This window comes from Diorhabda carinulata, chromosome 5, assembly GCF_026250575.1.
Source record: "Diorhabda carinulata isolate Delta chromosome 5, icDioCari1.1, whole genome shotgun sequence".
Lineage (NCBI taxonomy): Eukaryota > Metazoa > Arthropoda > Insecta > Coleoptera > Chrysomelidae > Diorhabda > Diorhabda carinulata.
In genome coordinates this window covers 24,448,271-24,464,133 of record NC_079464.1, presented here as the reverse complement: position 1 = coordinate 24,464,133, position 15,863 = coordinate 24,448,271, and the positions used below count along the sequence as shown (strand labels likewise).

General features: G+C 32.3%; 1 protein-coding gene and 1 long non-coding RNA gene across 4 annotated transcripts in view; one reads left to right on the top strand and one right to left on the bottom strand.

Annotated features, from left to right (window-relative positions):
* LOC130893859 (connectin) overlaps window positions 1-15,863 on the bottom strand; it is a 619,332-nt gene that overhangs the window by 191,591 nt on the left and 411,878 nt on the right. The window lies entirely within an intron of this gene.
* The window catches only part of LOC130893860 (uncharacterized), a 28,168-nt gene continuing 25,922 nt past the window's right edge, over window positions 13,618-15,863 (top strand). Inside the window, exon 1 of the long non-coding RNA XR_009059259.1 lies at window positions 13,618-13,676. This is a non-coding gene — a long non-coding RNA (uncharacterized LOC130893860). The remainder of the gene's footprint in view (window positions 13,677-15,863) is intronic.

Genomic DNA, 15,863 nt, shown 5'->3' with positions numbered 1-15,863 from the left:
GAACTGCCGTTAGAGAGAGATCTGTGTGTCGATGAACATAAAGTTCCTTTTACAGGGAAACATTATGTTAAACAATATGTAAAAGGCAAACATTGTTCGGGGGAATCAAACTATTCTTCTTAATATATCAAAAATCTACTCCAGAATTATACAAGACATAGATAAAAGAAGTTGGTTTTGCCGCATCGGTACTATAGCATCTAATAAAAAGAGTCGGTAAGAATAGTGGCCATGGGTTATACTGTGATAATCATTTCTCGTCCTATTATATGCTCCAAATTTTCAAACAAAAAGGTATTATTACTACTTGCACAGCTCATGTCAATATTTTGTGAAACCACCATTGGTGATAAAGATATGAAAAAGAAAGTTAGAGGTTTTGCAGAAGAGATTACTAGTACCGATGCCGATGGGGATGTTATTATGGTCAAATGGCTACATAACAAGCCAGCCAACTTAGCATCCAACTTTATTGGTACAGGAGAAAAGGATATGGCAAAAAGATGGTCAAGGACAGAAAAAATATTTATATACAATTGCTCGGTGGGAGGTGTTGATCTACTAGATCAAGTAATGATCTAATATAGGAGTTTCGTAAAATCTAAGAAGTGGCCTTTGCGAATGATTTTTCATGCTTCAAATCTGGCAGTCGTTGATGCCTATCGTGAATATGAGACAAATAGCGATTTGCTCGAAATACCTGAAGCAAAACGGCTTACACTTCTTCATTTTCGCCAACATATAGCTCAAAGTTTAGTTCTCCGAAATAAGATTTCAGCTTCAAAAAGGGGTCGACTAAGTAGTTACTGCGTCTGTCAACTGAAATAGCTCGAGATAGCGTTGGTCACTTTCCAGCTCATAACGTTGGGTCAAGAACCCGCTGAAAATTACCGGGATGCAAAGGAAAATCCCACATCAAGTGCATAAAATGCAAAGTGCACTTGTGTCTAACCAAAGAAAAAAAATTGTTTCCTAAGTTTCCATACCTAAAGTTCCTGCAGTTCATTATTTATTTTCTTCAGAAAATTTATTACGTTTTTCATTGTTTTTGAAGATTTATTTTTTATTTTGAAGTGGAAACTAATTTGGAAAACTTTTTTATATTTTCTCTAATAGAAACGTTATGAAACGATAATCTATTATTTATTAGCCCATACATTGGTTGTTATAAACACGAATTTTAACTTTTGAGGACATAAAAAAACGTTAACGTTAACATTTATAACAAAATGGAATCATGTTTCAAGAGAAACGGGAAAAATATTCGAAATGACGTCCACGAAATGAAACTTTAAATTTAGCAAGAGATACATCTTGGGCGTGCTTCAACGTTGTCAAAAACCTATGATGAGTTACTTGGAAACATAAATTTGAAGAAACATCAAGAGCAACAGAAAAAATTGTTTACGATTCAATCAAATTTCTAACAAGGAACCAAATAATTGTTCGTATACAAGACATTATAGAAACGCTCTGAATAGAGCCTATATTTGTAGGGAAATAAGAATTATTCTGTGGTTGTGTTTTTTTCGTTAAATTCAAAGTTTACTTCTTTGTTCACATGTTGGATTGAGGGATTCGGGATTGAGGCTTTCAGGTCACCTTGTATATTAATCTTTTGTTTGGTGATGCTTTGGTTTTTTAAAACTTCAATGAATATTAAATGGGATATATGTATTCATTTAAAAAAAGGAGAAATTTCATATTGCATATATATGACGATATTCAAGTTTAAAATAGCGTAATAAAATGTATATAAAGTACACTCCCTGCAAGATAATATTCAGGCACGTTGCACAGAGGGTAAACATGTACGCAAAAATAAGCGGCCTGCATGTTTGTCGTCCAGCTTTAATAAAGCTTTAAATATATTATGGGAGAGCATAAATCACATTCATTGTTGGAAAAAAAATTATGATTATAGTTTAAAATCGTTAATAACCACATATAGTGGCAGTAAAAATACACGGAAGGTAATTATTTGCAAATATGTTAGCTCTCTATCATTCTTTCTCTCTTTCATTTCGTCTGTATAAACATTTCATTTGTGGTATTTTGACAATCGTACACTCTTTTTAGAAAATATTCCGCAATTTCAAATGCTTAGGTATTCCTCATCGGAGACGTTCCTCTACCTATAGTTTTCCTAAAAACGTCATTCCATATAAAGAGTTCTGCAAAGTCCTAGAACTATCAAAATTTACCAGTCGTATACGAGGTTTACCAAAAATATAATGAAGAAAAAGAATTAGGATCCAAAATTAGTTTCAAATACTAAGATTGAAAAAAACTTTTTCTTTCGACATTTTTTTCCAGCAATGCTCAAGATTCAAATTGAAATATTCTTTCATCACTTACAAGATTATAAATTCAAATTTGAAAAAACTATTCTAATCAAACTCTAGTGGTATCACGATAATTATCTCTTTATATTAGATATTCACAATCTCACAATCTTTAGTTTGCTACAATGCATTTGAACGAATAACGAATTGTATTTATATACAATAGGGCTTTTCGGAAACCATGATCTGAGGTGAAGCTGATTGTCCATCATAAACCATAACCAGATTCTGAATGTCACGTGGAAATTTCAAATATAAAACATGATCTACAAGAACTTTTGAATTCTGTTACTTTTCTGTGCGTTGATTCTCCCGTAATATTTATTCAGTTGTATAATAGATTCTAGATGTTTATTAAGAAATTGATGTCTCACCACGTTGGGCTTCCAACATCGGAAATAGAATTTTTTTCACAAAACACACTATTATTTTGATGAACGATCTTTATTATACAGCGATCTCTTACTAAGTGTATCTGCTAGAATCGTCGGCACTCCTGATAAACGCGCAAATCAAAAACGAAATGAAGTTAGACAAGGTGTAGCTCATATTGCCTCTTCGCATCCCAAAGATCAAAATGACTATGAATTCATTGGGTGGGAAGTAATTTATAAACATGCATTCTATTCAAAATAATATCTGATCCCATTCTGGATAAACTGATTAGCCGATGTTCTCTTCCAGTGAGATTTATAGCTTGGAATATACTCCACACATTTCACAGTTAAGATAAAATCTCTGAAAGAGTTATAAAGTCACGTTTTTTAACCGAATCACAGTCACGATGTAGGAATATATTGTTTTGGTTGGTTATGTTGAAAACTCAATTTAAAAGTTTCTCCCGACTAATATATCCACTCTGTTATCTGTTCAGAGTTTTTCAGAACTTTTTATCTCTATCCTCTCACGACAGTTTAAATAGCTATTTTTTATGTTAACACATATCCAACGAACAAGTTGTATGAGTTATCAACAACAAACATAATGTTATAAATACACGTACAACAATGTCATCATCATCAGTAATTTTTGAGTTATCATTAATTGCTCGTATTCTCAATTAAAATGTATCAACATTCTCACCTCGCAATTTTTTGAGAAGAAGATGGATGGACAAGTAGTGAGGACGCATTAAATGCAGTGTTGAATACTATCACTTTATGACTAAAACATACGTATCATGTGTTTTGTACAATAAACGACTTGTTAATAATTAAATTCATCATCATCAATCTTTAAAAAAAGAAATTTTGTTAGGATAAGGCTGCACTCAACATTAATGGTGAAAAAATTGTAGTTAATTCAATTAAATCTCATAGTTTCAACAAAGCTCTATGCGAAATTATCTTTTACAAAAATTATAACAATGAAATGAAGATTTTTCTCTTCTACCTTCTACCTTCAACGGAGAAGGTTTAGAATTTATTTGGCCAAGTTTGATGAGCGCCTAGCTCAATTGAAATATGGACGACCAGAGGACAAATAATCTTACATTTTCTAAAAAATTATCTGACAATAAATTGTTGGATGTATGCATTTGAAGGGGTTTTTCCGTCCAACTACTCTATAGTTTATTAGATGCGGAATGAAAGTAAAAGTGGTTTTCCCACTGGAATCGTTTATCGCCATCCGAAGTTCATTGTTAGGAAAATTTAGTATAAATAGGTAGGTCAAGATGATAAGTTTTAGTTCACCTTCAGTCTCTGAATACGATAACTTAGTTATCGACACTATTAGACAGTGGATTTGCGAATGTTAATATACTAAGTGGTGAGGTTTAACTATATCTTCTTAGTGTCAACATTACAAATATTTTTTCCTGATGTTAATCATCCAAATGGGATAGATCGATCTATTTTCCACCAACAAGACAAAGCTTCGCCGCATTTTGCGCGTATAGTTAGAAATTATTTAAACGAGGGAGTTTCCCAATGTGAATTGGAACACTTGGAACGTTCGAATGTCTGGCTAGATCTCCAAATTTTACTCCTTTCGATTACTTCTTACGAAGTTATTTGAAACCTTACGTATATTTCAATAGACTAGACAATATTTCTGATTTAAAAACTAGGATAACGGAAGAAATTAACAAAATATTCTCTGAGGTCGTACAAAGTGTTGTACTAGAATTTAAAAATCGCCTTGGTTAGGGTCAAGAAGTGAATTTTGTTCATTTTAAACATTTAATTTACAGTTCCATATCAATAGAAGGAGACTAAATATTTTTATTGAGATCATTACATTTTTAATTTGTTAGACTGTAGAGTAAGAATATGTTATTCGTTTATTCAATCTAACAGTACTACCTGAATCTCAAATAATATTAAAGCGAAATATAATTAACCTGAGAAAAATTTCATTCCCTCAATTTTAAAATTGAGGTTCAATTTGTCTCAATGTAAGTATCGAAAATAGGTAAAAAAAAGAACATTTCACATTCCTTTCAAGGATCAGAATAATATCCCATTGAAGTTGATCAAATGCATGCACTGCAATAATTTAGTAGAATAAATAATGCTACTCTCTTTTTTCTGAAATGGAATCAAGTTGTTTGAAGCTTATATAAAAGTTAATCATCCAAATTCAGTTGTAAAAGGTTCTAATTCAATTGTTCTTTTATGCATTTGCTCTTTCAATTGTATAATATCAGAATTTCAATCGAACCTAACTCCATTCTATGAGTAATAAATAATAATCACTCCGACGTTTCGTTTTTGTGTACAAACATTTTTGATTGGATTGTTTACTGTTCGTTAATTCCAGTCAATGATGCAGACAAGAAAAGTAGATATGTTTTGAAAAGAAACGAAAACATTTCATACAAATGATTCAATGTAAGTAACGATATTTCTTTTGCATTAACAAGTTAGTTAACCAAGGATATTGAGCAATTATGCAGCTAGTTTTTTCATGATCGTTTTGTTATGTAGCAAATCAATACAAATAGATTTTGATAAAGATCGATATTAAACTGATTTTATATCAAAAATCAAAACAAATATAAAAAAAGTATAAGACAGGGGTAGGCAACGCGGCGCCCCCAATCGATATGCATGATAGCCAGAGCGATTTACTTACTCTTGTCAAACGGAGGTATACAGCAAGTAGTCAGTTGAGTTTAGGATTGTGCATAGATTAGCAGTTTGCTAACCTTGAGCGCATCTAACACGCACGTAGTTTTTGATAGTGTGCGTATTGCGAATAAACCACGCGTAGACCGTTGCATTCAAAACTATCAAATAATCCGAAATAATTTTCTTTCAAAGCTCTTCATGAATAAATGCGAAAGAAAAAGAACATATTATTTTAACGATAAATGGGAACATCTATATTGTTTCGTTGAATACAAAGGGAAGTGTATTTGTTTGTTGTGTTGTGTTGTGTGTTGCGATTCCCAAGAAAAGTAATATTGAACGACATTTTAATACCGTTCATACCAATTTTGATAGTGACTATCCAGTGAACTCTGAAATTTGAAGAAAAAAAATTATTTCTTTAAAATCTTCGATAACTAACCAGCAAAGTTTTTTTATCAAACCACTGCAACAACATAAATCAGCAACGACATATCAAATATCGCATTTGCTATCTAAGAATAAAAAACCATTCACAGATAAAGAATTAGTGAAAGGAGCTATATTAGAAGCTGCTGAATCACTTTTTGAAGAAGAATTTGAATATAAAAATAAAATAGTTTCAGCTATAAACACGTTGTAATTATCAGCACTGTTACTAGAAGAATTGGAGTAATTGTGGAGAAATTGGAGGCAAAATTAGCCAATGATATGGAAAATTGTATTTTCTTTTCGCTACAGATGGATGAATCGACAGACGTGACAAATATATCAGAATTAACAATTTGCGTGAAGATGGTATTTTCTTTAAAACAAAAGAAGAATTCCTTGAAGTTCTGCCATTAAAGGGAATCTGTTAAATACTTTTAAAAAGTATATAACAGATTTAAAATTACCTGTACAAAAGTTATCGTCAATTACAACAGACGGGGCACCAGCGATGACTGTTAAGAAAAAAGGATTTATTTCCTTATGTAGACAGGATTCCTTATTCCCGAAATTCATTTCTTATTGCCTCATACATCAGGCGCAAAAACTATCGGTTTTCAACACGTATTTACGATAGTAACAAAAATTATTAATTTCATAAGATCGGGAGCTATGCAACACAGATTGTTTAAATCATTTTTAGAAGATGGGTACGTTTTCTTCACAGATCTTCTTTCACATACTGAAGTGAGGTGGCTGAGCAGAGGTAAAATACTTGAGCCGTTTATTATGCTTTTGCTACAAATAGAGTAATTTATTGCATCAAGAGGTGAATTTTACGAGTAATTAGAAAATAAGGATTGGGATTACTGACAGATACAACAACAAAGCTGAATGAATTAAATTTAAAAATACAAGGAAAAAATCAACAAATCGCTGATATGATTAGTTCAGTAAATGCATTCAAATGTAAACTAGTTTTGTGGAAATCCCATCTATTGAAAAAATCATTATCACATTTCCTAAATATAAAATATACTGTTGAGAGTTTAAATTTGAATAATGAAAATTTTACTGGTACATCATATTTAGAAATTATAGATAAACTTATAGAAGAGTTTTCTTCTAGATTTGAAGATTTTGCAGCATTAGAGCACGTTCTAAGATTTTTCATAAATCCATGGAATGTTACTGAAGATTATGTTTTATAAATAGTTTCAGTGTATTTTTAGCTTCATAATATCGCAGACCTAGAATTAGAATTAATAAAGTGTCTTGGAACTTAGGTGATGGAAATATAAAATTGCGTGTCTTTGTTCTCAAATATGAAATATTTGAAATCAAAATATTGAACAAAGCCTAATGACTCACATTTAGATAATTGTTCAAGGACTGGGAACTCTAAATATATCCCCAATTATAAGAAATTAGCTAAAAATATGGACACCCAAGTTTCACACTGAATTATATGTATCATTATGTAAAAAATGCAAATATATGTTTCTGAAGTATTTCAAATTCTACAACAAATTGGAAACAACGTTAAGGGACTCATGCTATTTGTGACAGTTGAGCTCCGATTTTTCAGGTTTGAGGTTTTCAATACAAATCCATATTTCCAATCCAAATAAATTATGCCCCAAAGGACACAACAATTGTCTTCAACATAACTGATGAGAGTAATAATGAAGGATACTGAAGAGCTTTTATCTTTTATCTTCCTCAAATATAACTAGCAATTAACAAATATTTTTATACCTCGATAATAAAACTTTGGTCATTTGTTCAACGTACAACTTTGTTTTATATATAAAGTCCAAATTGAATGTATTTTCATAGAGTAGTTCACTATTTTGCGAACATTGTTTCTATGGGAAGATTAACCTTGGGAAAGAGGCAGAGTATAACATTTTTTTCCAGCTAGTTAAGAGGCATCATGTGTTGTGGTCAGTTTGATACTATACTTGACTTACAGTCGTTATTATATTCCCTTATTCCATAATTACCAGGGCTGCTTCTTAAATTCAAAGATATGACAACCCTGATGAGAATATGTCAAACTCGACTTCGTGAAGGTCGTCCAAAATCAGCTATTGTGCTAGAAAACATCGATGCCGCGTATAGAATGATATTCAAAGATCATCACGTAATATATTTATACTTGGCCTTGAGTTCCACTCATATACATAAACATAAACGTTTGGCTGCAAAAAAATTTGTTCTCGTTGGATTCCGTATAATTTGACAATTGATGTGAAAAAATGATGAAAAATTCAATCTCGGTGCTTCAAGGGTAGTCTATGAGATAATAACAAGCGATGAATCATGGATCTATGCATATGAACCCCAAACTGAACAATAATCGACTGTATGGGTCTTTGAAGTCGAGTAAAATCCAACAAAAGTTGCTCGTGCACGAACAACTTCGAAGCAAATGATCGCCTGTTCTTTCGGAATAACTGGACATATCGCATCAACCACTTCTTCAATTGTAGAAAAATGTTGACCCCGCAATTTATTTTTGATTTGCAGGAATGAAAAGAAATCATTGGGTGCCAAACAAAAACTGTACGGCGGATGACCAATCAATTCGATCTTTTGGCTGTTCAAAAACGTTTTTCTTTGAACTAATATGTTAAAGCTTGCATTGTCATCCTCTACCATGGGTTTCCCTAATTTTTTCGAAAGGTTCCGACAAACAAATGCAAGGTGTATCATCCAGAATTGACCGTTCTACGTTGCTCTAATGGAACGGTGGCCTCAATCTCACGGTATGTCACATGACGATCTAGCATTTCAGTTTAAACACAACTTAGATGTTTCCTTGTACAACAGCCGATATAACACGAAGGAAATTTATCCTGTAGCGAAATGCGACCACGATTGAATTCGTCAAAGCGAGTTGATCGGCACACTGCTTGGTTTAATCCTTGTCGAAAGTCATAGCAAATCATCACACGAAAATGTTCGTGAGTTAATACCATTTTTTGACCAATATGATTGTTTCAAGTATCTGTAAGCAACTCAAATAGCACTTGTATGATAACACGATCTGATTACGTTCATAAGCTCAACAGATTGAGAGACGATTCAAGTAAGGTGGAGTCCAGGTTACACTACAAGATACAATGCACAGAAATTTGAACAGGAAGTTTGTTTTCCAAGTACAAAGATTTGCTCCATATCTACATAAGCAATTGAGTCCACAGTTTTAGTCAAGTATTTTGACAGAAATTATGAAGTAGAATCAAACATCACACCAGTCCATATCATGTCTGAAAATCAAGCTAAACTTGATGTATTTGTTTATTGTTGCGTTTTGTAACTCAGCTATGCCAGATACGAAGATAAGTATCCTTCTAACGCTCTCGTAGAATAAATTATGATATTTAATACAGATAAATTTTTATTATAGTATTCAATAGGCATTCCTAATGAGTTGTTAAACGTAGAATTTTGTTTCAAATATTTTTGAAATATTTAATAACATGATTCATAATTAATTTGATGTTTCAGCTTAGTTTTGTAGCATTTGAAAGGACAGCTAAATTTAAAACAAAATTTTTATAAGATCCTGTATAATAATTTTGAATCTTAACGATGTGACTGTATAATATACAATTATCAGAAAAGCGTAACATAACTCATGCATCACGCAAAACATTTCATATAAAAACTTTTAACCGTTATTTTCGTTATTGTTCTAGGAGACGTTCTGGTAACATTTTTTCTTATCATCTGATCATTTTGAATCAAATATGATTAATTGGTTCAACTTAATCAAAGGAATCGAAAGACCACAAAAAATCGAAGAATTCTCTCAGATCTCTCTCCTTTAGTTTGATTTAGAGAACTATTTTTTGGATAGAGGTAAAGTCAACACTTTTATATGTAGACAAAATTGTATATTTCTCTTAAAAACATCATATCAAAGGAACAGATTTTTGTATCTTTGAAAGTACACACCTTAAAATCATATGTTCAAACCTCAAATTTATGATAGTTAGAACAATTTCTAATCTAATCGAATTTCGACAATTTTGATGGTACATTAACTGAACCCCTGACACATCTTGTGTTCCACTGATTACCTTGCATATAATTGTTTCCAAATCTACATTGTTTTCAGATCTACTATCTCTTTGAAATGCAATGTCGGCTCTATTCTCTATCAAAGATCTATTGTAATTCGTATATGGTGTTCGTGTATACTTAACATTATTCCAAATCTGTTATGTTATCTTATACCAATAACCTTTTGTTCCTCGAAATCCGTATATGTGCGTAAACGTATATCTCCTAGTCTCTGCACAAGCCAAACGACGACTGTATAAACTATTAAGCGTTTAAACTCGCGAGATAAGCTTTGTGTAATGATCAGGTACACACCACGGATTCGTAGCTAGAATGGTAAATAGTGAGGGTATTAGTTATAGGAGTATGTTTATCTATTATCAAGTGATTCAACGTATTCGCGAATAATCTGAGTATTATAAGTAGGATGGAGACTTTTTTATTATGTTTCGTATAATGTATGCTTGTATAGAGCTTTCGAATACTTATGTGTTCATCGTCTTGGAATTAATTAATTGAGTATTCGAATTATCGGAAAATATATTAGATATCGCTCGTAATATATATGAGTTGTTAGCTACATTATGAGAAATTCCTTATTGCAATGAACACCAGTGGACTAACTTTAATATATTTTCCGAGCATTCGAATACTTATGTATTTATCGTCTGAGAAATAATAAATTAATATAGTATATTCCTATGTTTAGGTTTGTATAAAGACTTTTTACACAAGTATTCAACCATTAACACTGTTATCTCTTTCAAGGACGTGGGTTCGCTTGCTTGTAGTTTTAGTGCCTTCTGGTTCTGAATTGTTACAAGCATTTATATTCGGTCTGAAATTGCGTGAATCGAACGTCTTCCACTAACCATTTTGATTCATTTTTCACAAGAATTTATATAACTCATAACTCACCACCAATCTCAATCAATTATTTCCCAGACGATGAATATATAAGTATTCGAAAGCTCGGAAATATATTAAAGTCCACTTTGGTGTTTCATTGCCACGTTCCCAATTAAACCGCTCATTTATATATATATATATATATATATATATATATATATATATATATATATATATATATATATTAGCAAAATTATAGATTTATAGATTTAATCAATATTATAACTGATTAGGTATTATGGGTATGCTCCATTTATATCTTTGATGGATTTATATATATGTAAATGAACAATGTTTTAATTCCAGATACTTAGCCTTATAGGAGATTAAGTAGATAATAAATTAAAAAAATTAGTAGGTATCTAAACTTTATTTATGGATTAGGTACTTGAATAATAGAACTTACAGATTCATAAAATATATCACTCACAAAAAATTGCAAGAATCAGAATATAATCCAAAACAAATGTATTTTTCAGCATTTGTAAATTTCTTATTAAGTTTTCTTTGGCATTTATTGAAACGAATTTTTCGGTTAAGATGCTTCAGCCTTATATATGTACGTGTTCAGCTTAGATGAAGAATAACTTCAAATTGCACTAATGTGTTTGGTGATAAACTTACAGTTTTTTGAACCAATTCATGGAAAATGATTTTTCCTTGGCTGAAAGAGGCTCCATGCATATTTAAAAATTCTGATTGTATTATTTGATATAATTCTCCATTCGGATATAGAAGACAGCTTCTGGAAACCGTTTTTAGTTAGTCAGGTGCCACAGATGTCTCATTTGTTTTTGTATGGATATTTATTTTCAAATTTGTTTGCCACATATCCTGCAATACATTTTAAGCATCCCAGACCTATACTAAATACACTATTCACACCAAGTTATCGTCTTTAGAGACTGACTTGACTTGACTCAATACCGAATTCTCTCACCAATAAACATTCTCCCCTGAAAATTAATTTCAGCGAGAAAACCTCCTTGGTGGGAATCTTCACATTCATTCTCTGACTGCTAAACTATAGAGAGGTTGTAAGGAATTGGATCTTTGTCCCTATTTAAGCTACTCTTACATCTAGCAATGTCAGTGCATCCAAATTTGTTCAAAAATCTATTATTGATACATTTCTTAACAATTTTACATATTTATATTTATGTCACGACTGTGACTGGCAGCGTGATCGGCAATACCCGATTTTCCGGTCCATCGATATTTCAAATGAGCTATGTGCTCTTTAAGCCGGACAATAACGGATCGCTAAGTCTGACTTCTCGTCATAATCACCACAGCTAAATATTCCTTCCAATCCTTTTGTATAAACAGGATTGAAAGATAACAGGGCAAATTTTATTTTTATCATAAAGGTTGAGTACAGCTACATTTTCAATAAAGGTCGGTTTCTTATCGTATGTCTCGATGGTAAGTGGAATGTGAATTAAACGATGTAGCAAATACATCAAATTCTAGCATTAGACATTCCTAAAAATGATAACTGTCCATTATTTTCCATTTAATAAGTGAACGTTACAGTTATTTATTTTGAGTTGAGTTTCAAAATGAATTCGTCTACGTTCGCCATCTTCGTATTGATTATGGCTAAAATATCATCCCCGTACCTGTACCATACCCTGGGAAAATACTGAAACCCTTGACTGAGTTGCTTTTCGAAATGACTCATAAACAGTTGAGCTATAAACGATAATAGGCAGTTGCCCCTTGCTGTTCCTTCGTCTTGCTTTTAGAATTCGGTGTTGTAGTGGAAATAGCTTTGTTCCATGCATACTTCAACTAACTGTAAATAATCTTCCATCATATCATCCACCAAATTATCAGATCTCAGTAAGTCCTCAAGGTATTCGAAGGTTTGCAGGATGGGCACGATTGGAAATAATGAATGTATATCAAAGGAGATTGATGTAGTCTTCACTTTGTTGATAAACTCTAATGAATTCTACACTGAAAAACTCTTAGGTTTGATGAGTAGGTTTTCGAACGTCCTCGTTAATCACCTTAAAATATTATAACCAGGTGTATAAATTGTTGAAACAATAGGTCTCATATCGCCAACGGTTCCAGAAACTCCAACTTAATGCGGGACCTATGTCTTAATTTCAAAATTTAACATTACAACATTCAAAACTTCATTTTATCTTATCGACGACAGGCTCCCATCGACTGCTTTGCCAAGTCCCAATTTTTTCGAAATCCAAAGTATCTAATTCCCTTTTCTTCAGTATTTCGATTTGTGTGTGATGTAGCCACGGCACAAGCCGGCATTACGATTTAATATTAGAAAGTTTAATCTTTTGAACAAAATTAAAGCAATTATGTCAACTCTACAATAGTCTTGAATACTGGCTATGCTGATAAGTACTAAAAATATGACAAAAACACAGAAACTTAGCTAATACATACAACTCTAACGTAATCTGAATGGTCAAGAAAACATTCTAATTCCAGCGTGACGTCATAGTAATACCGATAATGTTTGATAATAATAATTTATATAATGCTGGCAAATATAATATTGAAATCTTATGAGAATCATTCTCGTTGAATCTAATTATCCAGCAACTTTTCTCTGTTTACACACAGTATAGTTATTATTCTACTTAAAAGAACCGTACTAATAGTTTGAATGAAATTCATCGTTCCGTTTTCCGCTGACTTGCTGACTGTGTCTTTTCTAGCTAACCTAATCGAGTTGATTCACAGCACGTTCTCCCTAAACCTCAGATATATAGATAAAAGGTATAGTGAATGCATTCATTGACGTGAATTTTTATTTTATTTATAAAAGAAGTCTCAAGAATCGTATAACATTATTAGCGACAGAACAGTAAGTAACTACAATGAAATCAATACATTGATCATTTTTCAAAATATCAGTTCATGATAGTTATTATACTGAAATAGTCCTTCAAATGTATTAGAAAATTCTTGCGATGTGGTACTTTCGACATTTTATGAGTATATGCTTCATTGTTCTGTTATATTGTTGTCTGTTATTCTGTTGCCTGTTATTGCAAAAGGAAACCCACTTTCCAAATAAACATCCAATTTAGTTTTATTCGCTTTCCATCTACTGAGATTGCCTTGGTGGAATTATTTGTTTATTCAAAACGCACTTAAGATAGGAACTAATCACTTTGAAATCGACACAGCACTTTCAACTGTTGTGACAATACGCGCGTATCTGTCGAATAGTGGAAGGAACTGAAGAACTCTGTGATGATGAAATTTTCTTGGTGGCTACTTTGGTGAGGCAGTATGTTGGCAGGCCTGTGAATATATGTAATTTGTTTTATTTAGTTTCAGCTATTGTATTATTTGATAGCTACCTCACCCTTGAAGTTACAAGCCTCGATCCTTATTGCACACGTTTGCATTGAAGTTACCTCTATCCAAAAATCTACTTCCGAGTGAGTGAAGAAGTTATTGAATTGTTCTAGCAGTCTTATAAGATCTAGAAGGCAATAAAGCGTTGATATTGTTAAGGATACACTCTCATTTTCTACGACTATACCAGTCGATTGCAGATGTTTTAACTGTATTCTTCGAAGAAGTATTCTCCAGAAGTTTATTTGTTTGATTTCAATTGTAGACGCAGCATCCCTAATAGTCTACCTAATAGTGTTGTGATTTTCTGCGCATTCAATACGCAGGGGGCTAAAGTTTGGACATTGTTGTAGTTTTCTTTCAAGAATTAGTGGTTTAAAGGCTATTACTATATTGAATAGGGTTTTTACGTTGCTTTAAGGTCCAGTGGAGGTGCATTGAGGCAGCTGGTGTTGGTATTAAGGCAGCGTTGGTTTAGCTACCTTCATTCGTCTCATCTTGGAGACTTTCAAAACTGTTGGATTTGGTGAATGACTTAAGCTGGAATTCTTTTGATATGATTCCAACTGGACTGTTTTTTCTTGTCCTTTCACGAGATTTAACTGTTTGAATTCTTCGTCAGGTGATTAAGATGTTTGATATGTGATGATATAATTTAATAATAGGTGGTATAATTTAAAAATCATCACCAATCACCACCATTTGATACCTAACGCACACATAACGGTATTTGCTATAACTTTGCTGTTTGAAACTCAACTAGGTAGTAATGTAAATGACCCGAGTATCATGGGAAAGACATTGGTACAATAATGATTGATATAAAAAAAATTGCACATGGATAACTTTGTGTTTATTTGTACTAATAAAATAGTAGAAAATAATCTGAGCTCTTGTTAAGAGCGAAAAAATAAAAAAGATACCTCGCTCGTGGAAAACGTATAGTAACTAATGAATCGAAGCTTTTGATTGAATTAAGGAATAAATAGCCCAATTTTGTACAATCCAATCATGTCAAATTCATTGTTTACAGTATAAATGAAAACAGTGTGAGTCGTCGAATGTTTTTGAATTGAATCAACTTTATGATTTTCCACCGCACAATTGGAGCAGTTAATTCGCCCTTAAAAAATAATTTTATTTTCGGTTTACACACTAAATTAGGAAGAATCTGACTGTTTATTTATTTTAAATATCTAATGTAAACATTATCCGACAGCACGATATTTTCTTCGCTTTATTGGGTGGTGAAAGTTTTTCTATAGTACTTTTTTGGTTTCACAAAAAAATGAAGGTAATCATGTGCAATGTTTCTATAAAATCGATCATTATTCTTCTAGGATCATTCCTATTCGAGCTCCGTCAGATTTTCAAGCTCCAACCATTTCAATATTTCTTCTAATATCTCCCAATTCGCATATAACAGCAAACCACTCCACAATCTGTATACGCCCACTACTTTCTATGTCGTTTCTAGCGTTTGTTATTCAACTTTCATTTGTTCCAGTATCAAATCGTGAATTTGGCCATTCATATTTCACTCCATGATTACCATAAAATGTTAACACATCACCAAATGAAATATAGTGATGATATTAAGTATTCGGCTTAAAAGCTACTGCCTCGGCACCGCACCACAAGCGCCGCGTTCGCACTCGCGTGGACACTTAGTCAGTTACGTGCGAGC